The sequence below is a fragment of the Oryctolagus cuniculus genome, chromosome 19 (assembly GCF_051225735.1).
Source record: "Oryctolagus cuniculus isolate XC-2025 breed Fujian yellow rabbit chromosome 19, ASM5122573v1, whole genome shotgun sequence".
NCBI lineage: Eukaryota > Metazoa > Chordata > Mammalia > Lagomorpha > Leporidae > Oryctolagus > Oryctolagus cuniculus.
Window position 1 is genome coordinate 23,676,838 of NC_142885.1, and position 13,504 is coordinate 23,690,341.

The 13,504-nt window shown below is 43.1% G+C and overlaps 1 protein-coding gene across 1 annotated transcript in view; it reads left to right on the forward strand.

The window, feature by feature from the left end:
* LOC127489004 (uncharacterized) overlaps nucleotides 1-13,504 on the forward strand; it is a 115,342-nt gene that overhangs the window by 61,353 nt on the left and 40,485 nt on the right. Inside the window, exon 3 of the transcript XR_016226101.1 lies at nucleotides 3,575-3,672. The gene's annotated coding sequence lies outside the window, so the exon portion shown is untranslated. The remainder of the gene's footprint in view (nucleotides 1-3,574; nucleotides 3,673-13,504) is intronic.

Sequence of the window (13,504 nt, forward strand, 5' to 3'; positions counted from 1 at the left end):
AGGGTGTTGTATTTTATCAAATGCTTTCCATGCTAATGATGAGATAATCATATGTTTTTTGTTCTTCAGTTTGTTAATGTGGTGTATCACATTGATTTGGGAATGTTGATAATCGCTGTACCAGGGATAAGACCCCCTTTGTCCAGATGAATGATCATTTCTTATATGTTGTTGTATTGAATTGGCTAGTATTTTGATGATGATTTTTTTTGTGTGCTTATCAGGGACATTTGTGTGTAATTTCTCTGTTGTATCCTTTTCTGATTTAGGAATTAAGGTGATGCTGTCTTCATGGAAGGAGTTTGGAAGGCTTCCCTCTCAGTTGTTTTGAATAGCTTGAGAAGAATTGGTTTTAGTTCTTCTTTGAATGTCTAATAGAATTCAGCAGTGGAACTGTCCAATCCTAGGTTTTTCTTTGTTGGGAGTATCTTCATTACTGATTCAATTTCTTTTTTGTTTATTGGTATGGTTGCTTTTTTGTGTGTTCCTGTGTCAATTTTGGTGGGTTGTGTGTGTCCAGGAATGTTTTTCTTCTAGGTTTCCTGATTTGTTGAGCTATAGCTCTTTGTAGTAATTCCTGATGAGAAGTCAGCTGTGAGTCTAATTGGAGATACTCTGATAGTAATCTGATATTTTTCTTTAGCACATTTTGGAGTCTTCTTTATGTTTTACTGTGGAGCATTTGACCACAATATGTTGTAGAGAAGGTCTTTTCTGGTCATGTGTATTAGGAGTGCTGTATGGCTGGCGCCATGGCTCAGTAGGCTAATCCTCCCATTGTGGCACCGGCACCCTGTGTTCTAGTCCTGGTCAGTGCTCCGGATTCTGTGCCATTTGCTCTTCTTCCAGTCCAGCTCTCTGCTGTGGCCCGGGAGTGCAGTGGAGGGTGGCCGAAGTGCTTGGGCCCTGCACCCGCATGGGAGACCAGGGGAAGGAACTGGCTCCTGGCTTCAGATAAGCATGGTGCCTCATCTGCAGTGCGCTGGCTGCAGTGGCCATTATTGGGTGAACCAATGGAAGAAGGAAGACCTATCTCTCTGTCTCTCTCTCTCACTGTCCACTCTGCCTGACAAAAAAAAAAAAAAGAGTGCTGTGTGTTTCCTGTACTTGGACATCACTTTCTTTCTCCAAATTTGGGAAGTTTTCTGTAATTATTTCACTAAAAGGCCTTCTAATCCAATCTCCCTCTCCATGCCTTCAGTAACCCCTAAGACTCTATATATTGGTCATTTGATAGTATCCCATAAATCTCCAACCCTATTTTACATTTTTCTAATTTCTTCTTCTTTTTCTTTGACTCTTAATTTTACAGAGATTTGCCTTATGGAGTCTGTTGTTAAGGCTTTCCATCGCATTTTTTAAATTTGATCTATTGTACTCTTCATTTCTAATATTTAATTTTGATTTTTCTTTCAAATCTCAATTTCATGGGAAAATTTTCATGCATATCAGTTACGGATTTATTTAATTTGTGGTTTTGCTTCTGATTACTTCTGAGTAAGCCTACAGTTAATTTTTTGAAATATATTCCCTGAATTTTATGAATTTCTTCACCTTCCAATATTGCAGTGTTGTGTTTTTTTTTCGGGGGCATCATGTTATTTTCTTTATTCTTGTTTCTTGAATTTCTGCATTTTATATTTATGCATTTGTGGAGATACTTAATTTTTTCCCTCTGATGGCTTTTATTATTGGACTGTGTCTCTGTGAATTAGTGGAGTGTCTGCTGTTTCAATGAATACCCAGAGGTGTGTGCTGCTTGTGACTAGGCAGCTCTGGTCACTGCTCCAGGGTGGGACCAGTGTCCAGGGTAACACCCATATTGGGCATGTTAGATCTCCTCTTGTCCTCTTGTTAATAGAAAAGAGGATATGGTCACTGCTGTTGGTATAATCACACCCTCACTCCTCTTTTCCAAGGTGAGACTAACCCAGGTGTTAGCCCTCAGTGGGTACTATTCTCTTCTGTGGTTCTGCATGAATGGCACAAAGGATCTGTGCAGTGTTCAGTGTGAGCACAGATCCTGCTGCAGTGACCCACCCCAGGCAGCCAGGGTGCTGAGCTTGTGGAGCTACACACAGTAATCTCCCAGAAATGCAGCTACACCTTGCACCCTCTCCTGCATGCATGGGTTCCCACAGTCTCAGTACCAGGGCTCCCATAGACACAGGGTGCAGAAGATCCACACCACCCCACTAACCTGTTCTGTCCATGGAGAAGCTGAGAACCAGTTGCCTAGGGGTGCTCCACTTAGGCAGTTTGAGCTCCAGAGCCTGCATTATGTTGAGAGGCTAAGGCTCGTGATAGTCATAGGTGCATTTGCAGCCCCCTGTCAGTCTTTCCAGCCAGACTGAAAGTCGTTGGGGAACACAGATTTTTCCCTGTGGTGAAATCCCTGGTCATACATGTCCACAAGAGCTACTGGCCACAGCACTGCTTGTTTCACAATCATGCCTTCTCCCTGCCAGTTTATGGACACTTAGAAGAGTCCCTGCAGCTAGTGATGATGTCGGAATGGCTCCTTCTCCCTGCCTGTTGCTGGGTGTGTGCCCCTGGGCTGTTGCTACTTGAGACAAGATGGCGCCTTTTCCCTGACTGTTGCTGGGAGCCTGCACGAGAGCTGCTGCAGCTACTAGCTACTTACATCCAAAATGGTGCCTGCCCTCTCTGAGCTGCTAGTCAGGGTCTGTTGTGAGGGGATGGGGAGAATTGCTCTCTTTTCTGCTGGGGTAGAGGATACCCTGTTACTCACAGGGTCCATGACACATCCAAGACAGTCTGCTAGGCTGTCTCTGCAGCTATTTCAGCAGTGGCATGGGCCACTGCAGTGTGATCTCACCTTGTTCTTCAGAGCCGGCACTTTCTCCAGCTCTCACCTGCTGCGTCTTGTGTTGTATCAGTGCTTGTTGCAGCTTCCACACAGATCCACAGCATCTCTCCTCCTCTTACAGAATCTCCACTCTCCCCTGGGAATGCACTTTCTCTGCCTTTTTTCCTATTTTATCCTAGCTTATAGCAGTCCTCCTTTTCCCTATTCCTCTGTATGGAATCCCCTCTGAGAATTATCTTGTTTTTTTTTTAATCTTCTCAAAATTTTTGAGCATGTGTTGAAATGTAATACTCTGTGTCTTGTTATTTAGGAGCAGAGATGCTGGGAGCTGACTAGATCATGAGGGCAAATCTGAGAATGCTGTCACTGCCCTTATTTTTTAAAAAAGGTTTTATTTCCTTATTTGAGAGGCAGAGTTACAGACAGAGAGAGGGAGAAACAGAGAGAAAGTGTTCCTTCTGCTGGTTCACTCCCCAAATGGCCACAATGGCCAGAGCTGAATCAATCTGAAGCCAGGAGCCAGGAGTTTATTCCAGGTCTCCCAGGTGGGTGCAGGGGCCCAAGGACTTGGGTCAACTTCGACTGGTTTCCTAGGCCAGAGAAGAGAGTTGGATCAGAAGTGGAGCAGCTGGTACTCAAACCCGTGCCAATGTGGGATGCCAGGCCTGAAGGTGGCTTTACCCACTATGCCACAGCACCCTTTTAAGAATGGCTTGATGGAGCAGCTTGTTTATACCTTTGCAGTTCTGCCATATGACGGTGCACGGACATTAGCCACCGAAGCTTCACCAGACACCGCGTCCCCTAACACTGTGACCTTGGAGTGACCAGCCTCCAAAAGAGTGAGTAATAAATCCCTGTTGTTTATAAACTTCCCAGTGTAATGTGTTTTCTTACAGCATCCAAAATGGACTAAGATGGAGTAATAATCTGAAAAGTTTAGAAATGCGTGGGCATTGAGGCACAGCAGGTTAAACTGGCATTTGGGTTATCAGCATCCTGCATCAACCTGCCTGTTGTGAGTCCCAGCTCCTCCATTTCCAATTCAGTTTCTTGGTAATTCCTCGGGAGGCAACAAACAATGGCCCAAGTGCATAGTTCCTGCCACCGACATTGGAGACAGAGATGTAGTTCCTGGCTCCTGGCTTCTGCCTGGCCCAGTCCTGGCTTTTGGGGGCATTTGTGGAGTAAGTCAGTCATGAGGTGGAGGCTCTCTCTTTGTGTCTCTGTCACTCTGCCTGGCAAATGAACCCATAAACCTTATGAAAAACATCGTTGATGATATGACTTTGGTAAATGCTTTTTGAAGTAAGAAGTTTAAAAAGTAAAACATGGGGCTGGCACTGTGGTATCACGTACAAGCTCTGGTTCAAATCCTGGCTGTTCTACCTCTGATCCATCTCCCTGCTAATGCACCTGGGATAGTAGCAGAGGATAGCTCAAGTGCTTGGGAGAGGGAGAGGGGGAAGGGGCAAGGGGCAAGGGGCAAGGGGCAAGGGGCAAGGGGCTCCTGGCCTCATCCTGGCTTCATCCTGGCTGAACCCTGGCTGAACCCTGGCTGTTGTGGCCATTTGTGGAGTGAAGTGAGCAGATGGAAGATCTCTTTTCCTGTCTCTCCCTCTCTGTATGTAACTGTTCCTTTCAAGTAAATACAGTAAATAAAGTAAATCTTTTTTTAAAAAAAAAAGGGTAAAAGAAACAGAAGCCCTAGTTTAGTGGGAAATAAGCAACAGGTATGAACAGTTCAATGGAAAATGACCATTTACCCATATAGCATAAATTTTAAAGTAATCACAGATCATTAAAACTATACTAGTGTAATGTTCTTTATTTTTAAATTATTTTTAAAATAAATTTTCATGAATTTCATAGGTGCTGTTCCAGGAAGACAGCCACATTCTTCTCTCCCCCGTCCTCTCCCTCCCTTGTCTCTCTTCTTTTCATTATTTTTATGAGGTATAGTTTTAATCCACTTTATTATTCACAGTCTTAATTCACCACTAATCATAGTATTCAACAAGGAAAGGTAGGAAGACCACGGTTCCACAAGAGTAGTATAATTGTCTTAACCATAGGTTTGACAAGGTTATAAAACAAAGTTTTGAGCAATAGTGATATACAAAAGCATTCTTTATGATTTTGTGTTTTGATTTTAAAAATGTTAGCTTCCACATATAAGAGAAGACATGTGATATTTGTATTTCTCTGGCTGATTTCACTAACTGATGTCCTCAGTTACATCCAGTGTTGTTATTTTTTTTTTTGACAGGCAGAGTCAGACAGAGAGAGAGACAGAGAAAGAGTTATAGACAGTGAGAGCGAGAGAGAGAAAGGTCTTCCTTCCATTGGTTCACTCCCCTAAGGGCCGCTACGGCCGGCGCTGTGCCGATCTGAAGCCAGGAACCTGTGTGCTTCCTCCCTGTCTTCCATGAGGGTGCAGGGACCCAAGCACTTAGGCCATCCTCCGCTGCCCTCCTGGGCCTCAGCAGAGAGCTGGAATGGAAGAGAAGAAACCGGCACTAGTACCCGGTGCCCCAACTGGGACTAGAACATGGGGTGCCGGCGCCACAGGCGGAGGATTAGCCAAGTGAGCCTTGGCACCGACCAAGTGTTGCTATGTTTTATACCTGAATAAAACTTCCATTATAGATATATACCATATTTTTCTTATGCATTATCTTGCTGTGTCTGTTGTGAACAGTGCTGCAAAAAACATGGTGGTGGAGGTATCTCTTTGATACATGATGCTAATACCTTATATGTATAAACCCAGTGGGATTTCAGGATCATATGACAAATTCCTTCTGGTTTCTTAAGAAATCTGCATACTATTTTCCACGGTCCTTGAACGAATTACATTCCCACAGATGGTGTACCAGAGTTCCCCTTTTTTCATATCCTCTCATCATTTGTTATTCTATATCGTGGATTTTAACAATTAAGAAAAGGCGGTTATTTATCATTGCAGTTTTGATTTGTATTTCCCTGTTGGCTAGCGGTGTAGAGCATTTTTTCCAAGATTTGTTAGACATTTGTATTTCCTTAGAGAACTGTTTGTTGAGTTCCTTTGGCCACTTTTTAACTGGTTGTTGGTTTTCTGTTGTTCTTGCTCTCTTTTTTAAGTTGCTGATGTACTCTGATGATTAATTCTTTATCAGATAGTTAGCTTACAAATATTTTTCCTGATTCTGTTGATGATTTCCTTTGCTGTGCAGAAGCTTTTGACTTGCATATAATGCCATTTGTTTAGTTTTGATTTTGTTGCCTGTGCTTTGAGGGTCTTGTCTAAGAAGTCATCCCCTCTCCAGTGTCTTGGAGCATTTCTTCTGCAGTTGCTTCCAAAAGCTTCATAGTCTCAGTTCTTAAATTTTGGTCTCTGACCTATCTTTGTTCTGTTTATTAAATAAATAGATTCTTTCCCTTGATCAATTAATGCTCGTCAGCACATTTTTTAGAGGAAAGTGGCTTGATGAATGCATCAAATAAATATATACAAGATCATTCTACTTTGCTATTTCATAAAAATTGGTTTTATTGCTGTACATAATTTTCATCAACCATGTAGGAAATGCATCCATAACAAAATCCCTTGTGATGTTACTTTATCATTGCTAAAGGCAATGTGACTTTGGTAAAGAATAAAGGAGTTTTACAAAAATTCATTGCATGTTCAAAATCTCTACTTCATGCATTTAATGTATTTTAGAGGAAGACACATAGTTATCAGAGTACATGACTTCTGCCAAGAGAACTTTCCAATTTACATTCCTCTTCTTTTGTTTTACTAGTTGAACTTCCAAATATTTTGTTTCTTAAATTTTATTAGTAGATCATGTTTCCTAAATAGAAATACCTGAAATAGACAGGCATTAAGACCAGATTCAATTTATAGCAGAAACGTTAGATTTCAGTCTCTTTCAAGCAAATATATTTCATACATCCATGTAACCACCCATTCAGTTTCATTGTCTACAACACTAGTGGGTAAAATACGCTGCAGCCAAAATAATATATTTGAGATTTTAAGAATTTGAATGTCAGACTTCCACTCTCCAGGCAAAAAATTAGATGTGAATTCCCTCAAGAAAATGACCAAGGTAGGAGGAAAGATAACAAGATAACAATACTGCAGACTTCCCAAGGAAATAGTCTGCCTGCCTTGTCCTGGCAAACCTAAGGCAGCTCAGCAGCAGTCCAAGAGAAAATGTTCATTGCAGACTGGGGAACGAGGAGTCTCACACTCTGTGGAATGGGGAATCTCACACAGATCTGATTGAATGGTTTGTCTGCCTCACGTGGACTGCCCTTAACGAGAAACCACTACAGAGTTTTTGGTTTGTTTGGGGATTTGTTCGTTTATTTGAAAGTCAGAGTTACAGAGAGGGAGGGAGAGACAGAGATTTTTTTTTTAACTTTTATTTAATGAATATAAATTTCCAAAGTACTGCTTATGGATTACAATGCCTTCCCCCCCATATCGTCTCTCCCACCCGCATCCCTCCCCTTTCCCACTCCCTCTTCCCTTCCATTCACATGAGGATTCATTTTCGATTCTCTTTATATACAGAAGATCAGTTTAGCATACATTAAGTAAAGATTTCAACAGTTTGCTCCCACACAAACATAAAGTGAAAAATAATAGATGATTTTTTAAATGATGGTGAAATCAGATCAGACCTATTGTCATGTTTAATCCCAGTGAGAGTCAAGTTGGGAATTGATAATTTCTTCTTCTTTTTTTTTTTTTTTACAGAAGATCAGTTTAGTATACATTAAGTAAAGATTTCAACAGTTTGCACCCCCATAGAAACACAAAGCGAAATATACTGTTTGAGTACTCATTATAGCATTAAGAGACAGAGATCTTTCATCCACTGGTTATAAGAAGCCAGGAGCCAGGGGCCCCATGTTGTCTCCCCACAAGGGTGACAGAGGCCCAAACAATCGACCCATCCTCAACAGCTGTTCCCCAGCCCTCTAAAAGGGTGCTGGATTAGAAGTGGAGCAGCCAGGGCAGGAATTGGTCTGATCAATGGATGCCTGCGCCACTGGTGGCCCTACCCACTACACCACAGCACTGGTATCTGGCCTCACTGTTTTTGACCATACTTGTAAGAACAGTCTTCTGAGAAGTGCATGGCTGCCCCATCTCAGTTGATTTTTATAAATGATGAGAGATATGGATCTAATTCCATTCTTCTACACAAATACATCGAGCTTTGCCAGCACCGTTTGTTGAAGAGATTATCCTTACACCCATGAATGGTCTGAACCCTTTTGTCAAAAATCAGGTGGCGGCCGGCGCCGCGGCTCAATAGGCTAATCCTCCGCCTAGCGGCGCCGGCACACCGGGTTCTAGTCCCGGTCGGGGCGCCGGATTCTGTCCCGGTTGCCTCTCTTCCAGGCCAGCCCTCTGCTGTGGCCAGGGAGTGCAGTGGAGGATGGCCCAGGTGCTTGGGCCCTGCACCCCATGGGAGACCAGGAAAAGCACCTGGCTCCTGGCTCCTGCCATCGGATCAGCGCGGTGCGCCGGCCGCAGCGCGGCGGCCATTGGAGGGTGAACCAACGGCAAAAGGAAGACCTTTCTCTCTGTCTCTCTCTCTCACTGTCCACTCTGCCTGTCAAAAAAAAAAAAAAAATCAGGTGGCTATATGTATTTACATTAACTTTGGGATTCTCTGTTTCGCTCCATTGGTATGTCTCAGTTTTTTTATTGCCAGTCACATGATGTTTTAATTAGTGTAGCTTTTTAGTATGCTGTGAAGTCAGGTATTGTGATGTCTCCAGCTTGATTTTTATTTACTCAGGATCACCTTAGCAATTCTGGATCTTCTGTGGTTCTGTATGAATTTGAGTTTGTTTTTTCTAATTCTGTAAAGAATGTCATTGGTATTCTGTAGATTTCTTTATGAGATAGACATTTTAATGACTTAGATTCTTCCAATCCACAAAAAAAGGAATACCTTTCCAGTTTTGTGTCCTTGATTATTCTTTGGTCAGTGTTTTATAATTTTCATTATAAAGATCTTTCATTCATTTGATTAAATTTATTCCTAAATATGCTAATTTTTGTGGTTATTGTGAATTGGATTTTTGTTGCTCTCTTTGTCAGTGAGGCCATCGTTAATATGTAAAAAGGCAGCTATTTTTGTCTATTTATTTGTATGTAACCTTTACTGAATTGGATTATCAGTTGAAGCAGCATTTTGGTGGAATGTTTGTGTTCTTCCAGGAACAACATCATGGTTTTTTTTTTTGTTGTTTTTTTTTTGTTTTTTTTTTGACAGGCAGAGTGGACAGTGAGAGAGAGAGACAGAGAGAAAGGTCTTCCTTTGCCATTGGTTCACCCTCCAATGGCCGCCGTGGCCAGTGCGCTGCGACTGGCGCACCGCGCTGATCCGATGGCAGGAGCCAGGAGCCAGGTGCTTTTCCTGGTCTCCCATGGGGTGCAGGGCCCAAGCACCTGGGCCATCCTCCACTGCACTCCCTGGCCACAGCAGAGAGCTGGCTTGGAAGAGGGGCAACCGGGACAGAATCCGGCACCCCGACTGGGACTAGAACCCGGTGTGCCGGCACCGCTAGGCGGAGGATTAGCCTAGTGAGCCGCGGCGCCGGCCTAACATCATGTTTTCTGCAAACATTGATTATTTGACTTGTTCTTTTCTAATTTTAGTGCATGTTATTTTGTTCTGCTCTCCAATTGCTCTTGTCAAAATTTACAATACTATATTCAGTCAGAGTGGTGAAAGTGGACACCCATGTGTTTTTACAGATTTTGATGAAATGCTGTCATCTTTTCCTCATTCAGCATAAAATTGGCTGTTGGTTTGTCAAATATAACCTTTATGATTTTCAGGAGTAATCCTTCTTTTCTTTATTCATTTGACAGGCAGAGTTACAGACAGAGAGAGAGAGAGAGAGAGAGAGGAAGAGGGAGAGAGAGAAAGGTCTTCCTTCCATCGGTTCATTCCCCGAATGGCCGACATGGCCTGAACTGTGCAAGCCAAAGCCAGGAGCTAGGAGCCTCCCCCAGGTTTACCTCGTGGTTGTAGGGGCCCATGCACTTGGGCCATCCCCCACCACCCTCCCAGGCCACAGCAGAGAGCTGGTCTGGAAGAGGAGCAACCGGGACTAGAACCCAACACCCATATGGGATGTCGGCGCCGGAGGTGGCAGATTAATCAGGTGAGCCACGGCGCTGGCCCCGAGGCATATTCCTTCTATATCTACCATCAAAGGGTAATGAATCATACCCAGTGCTTTCTCTGCATCTAATGAGAGTATGGTTTTCATTCTTCCCAATATGTTGATTAATTTATGATGTTGATTGGTTTGCAAATGTGGAACCACCTTGGCTTTTTCTGGATAAATTCCAGTTGATAGTTATGTATGAGCTTTTTGATGTTTTGAATTTTTTGGCTAGCACTTTGTTGAGAATCTTTGCATCTATGTCCTTCAAGGATATAGGCCTGTAGTCTTCTTTCCCTTTTGTGTCTTTGTTTTTAGTGTCTAAGTGATGTTGGCCTCCTAAAAGGAGTTTGGCAGCGTTTCATCCTGTTCAGTGTTTTCAAATACTTTGAAAAGTGTTGGAGTTTGTCTTTAAATGTTTTGTGGAATTTGATAGTAAAACCACCAAGTCTTGGGCTTTTCATTGATGGAAGAATTTTGATTACTGCTACAATCCCATTACTTTTTATGAGTCTGTCAGATTGTGTTTATCTTCTGGATTTAATTTGGTAAGTTATTTGTATTTATAAACTTCTCCACTTCTCCAAGGTTTTCCAGTTTATTAGCATATAGTATTGAATGGAAATGCCTTTTGAAGCCTTGTATTTCAGTAGTGTTTGTTATAATGTCCACTTTTTCATCTAATCTTATTTACTTGAAGTTTTGAGGGTTTTTCCTCTTTTTTTCTTTGTCAGTCTTGTTAGCAGATTATCTATTTTTTTAAAATGTTATGTAAAGTAAACAAATTTCATGTACTTGCTATATACATATTCAGGAACATATTGATTCTTCGCATCCAATATTTCCTATATCCCATGCTTCCATACTTCTTCCTCATCCCTCTCCAATTTGCACTGTTAATTCTTACAGAAATCTATTTTTCAGTTAACTTTATACTCATAATATTAACTATACACTAAGTAAAAGTTCAACAAATAGTCTGAAGAAAATAAATTGTTCCTCAAAGTGAGACAAGGCTTGTAAAAAAGCACCATATCTCAAAATGCCCATTTCACTCCTACACACGTGTTAAGTACTCTGTTAGTTACCACAGATCAGGGACAACATATGGTATTTTTCTTTTTGAGACTAGGTTATTTCACTAAGTATAATGGTTTCCAGTTGCATCCATTTTGTTGCAAGAGACAGCACTGCATTTTTCCTGCTAAATAGTATCCCATATTGTGTGTATAGCACAATTACTTCTTTTCAAGAGTTATTTATTTTAGAGGCAGAGTAAGAGAGGGGGAGAGACAGAGAATGAGAGGTCTTCTATCTGAGAATGAGAGGTCTTCCATCTGGTTACTCCCTAAATGGCTGCAATGGCTAGAACTGGGCTGTTGTGGCCGGCCCTTCGGCTCACCGTGCTAATCCTCTATCTTTTGGCAATGGCACTCCAGGTTCTACTCTTGGTTGGGGTGCTGGTTGTGTCCCTGTGGCTCCTCTTCCAGTCCAGCTCTCTGCTGTGGCCCAGGAGTGCAGTGGAGGATGGCCCAAGTGCTTGGGCCCTGCACCCATGTGGGAGGCCAGGAAGAAGCACCTGGCTCCTGGCTTCGGATCAGCACAGTGCACCAGCCATAGCGGCCATTTTGGGGTGAACCAATGGAAGGAAGACCTTTCTCTGTCTCTCTCTCTCTCTCACTGCCTAACTCTGCCTGCCAAAACAAAAGAAAAAAACAAAACAAAACAAAAGAACTGGGCTGTTCCGAAGCCAGGGTCCAGGAGCTTCTTCTGGGTCTCCCACATGGGTGCAAGGACTTGGGCCATCTTCCACTGTTTTCCTAGGCCATCATCAGGGAACATTCAGGCTTAAAACCGGCGCCACTATGGGGTGCTGGTGCAGTAGACTGAGACTTATCCCACTTTGCCATGGTGCCTGCCCCCATAATTTCTTTACCTAGTCATCATTTGACAGAGATGTGGGAATGGTCCTCAGAGATGGGTAAGACACTCAGCATCCTGTACCAATCTAAGACAGAGCTCTAGGCCAAGCTGCCAGAGTTACCAATGACGGGTAAGGGCAGAGATGACTGAGGGCAACCTAAGACAGAGGCCATTCTCAATAAAATAAAAAAGGGGGAGATGTAGGCAGCCTTTGGACAAATCAGGGCCAATCTTGGCTTGTGGAATTCCTAGGATAAGAAAGTCACATACTCCCATCCTGAAGGAGGATGATAATCAAGAACACCCTGTTAAAATTATCTTTGCTGCCGGATGCCCCAATAACTTGCTTACGTATGTTACTATTTTTTGTGATTCTTTGTTCTGCAGCTGGATATGGATAAATGCCGCGGCTCACTAGGCTAATCCTCCGCCTAGCGGCGCCAGCACACCGGGTTCTAGTCCCGGTCGGGGTGCCAGATTCTGTCCCGGTTGCCCCTCTTCCAAGCCAGCTCTCTGCTGTGGCCAGGGAGTGCAGTGGAGGATGGCCCAGGTGCTTGGGCCCTGCACCCCATGGGAGACCAGGAAAAGCACCTGGCTCCTGGCTCCTGCCATCGGATCAGCGCGGTGCGCCGGTCGCAGCGCGCTGGCCACGGCGGCCATTGGAGGGTGAACCAACGGCAAAGGAAGACCTTTCTCTCTGTCTCTCTCTCTCACTGTCCACTCTGCCTGTCAAAAAATAAAAAATAAATAAATAAATAAATAAATAAAAATTAAAAAAAAAGAACACCTGTTAAAATTATCTTTGCTGCCACAGGCCCCAAAAACTTGCTTATGTATGTTATTATTTTTTGTGGTTCTTTGTGATTCTTTGTTCTGCAGCTGGATATGTATAAATGCTGCTGAGACTTTAGAATAAACGAGCCTTGATCAGCCTTCCAGCTTCTTCCTGGTCTCCCATGTGGGTGCAGGGCCCCAAGGACTTTGGCCATCTTCTACTGCTTTCCCAGGCCATAGCAGAGAGCTGGATCATAAGAGGAGCATCTGGGATTAGAACTGGCACCCATACAGGATGCTGGTGCTTCAGCCCAGGGCTTTAACCCACTGTGCCATAGCGCCGGCCTTATTTATTTATTTATTTATTTATGTCAGAGTTACAGAGATTATGACCAAGAGAAAATCTTATTTATTTAAGATTTTATTTATTTCAGAGATGGAGTTACAGACAGATGGAGAGAGAGACAGAGAGAGAGGTCTTCCATCCGCTGGTTCACTCACCCCAAAATGGCTGCAATGGCTGGAGCTGAGCTGATACCAGGAGCTTCTTCCAGGTCTCCTACACCGGTCCAGGGGCCCAAGCATTTGGGCCATCATCTACTGTTTTCCCAGACCATCAGCAGGGAGCTGAATCAGAAATGGAGCAGCCATTGGGACCATCTGGGGAATGAACCAACAGATGGAAGACCTCTCTCTCTCTCTCTCTGCCTCTCCTTCTCTCTTTGTGTAACCTTAATGGTCAAATAAATTAAAAAATCTTTAAAAGGAAAAACTACATATAGCCAAAGA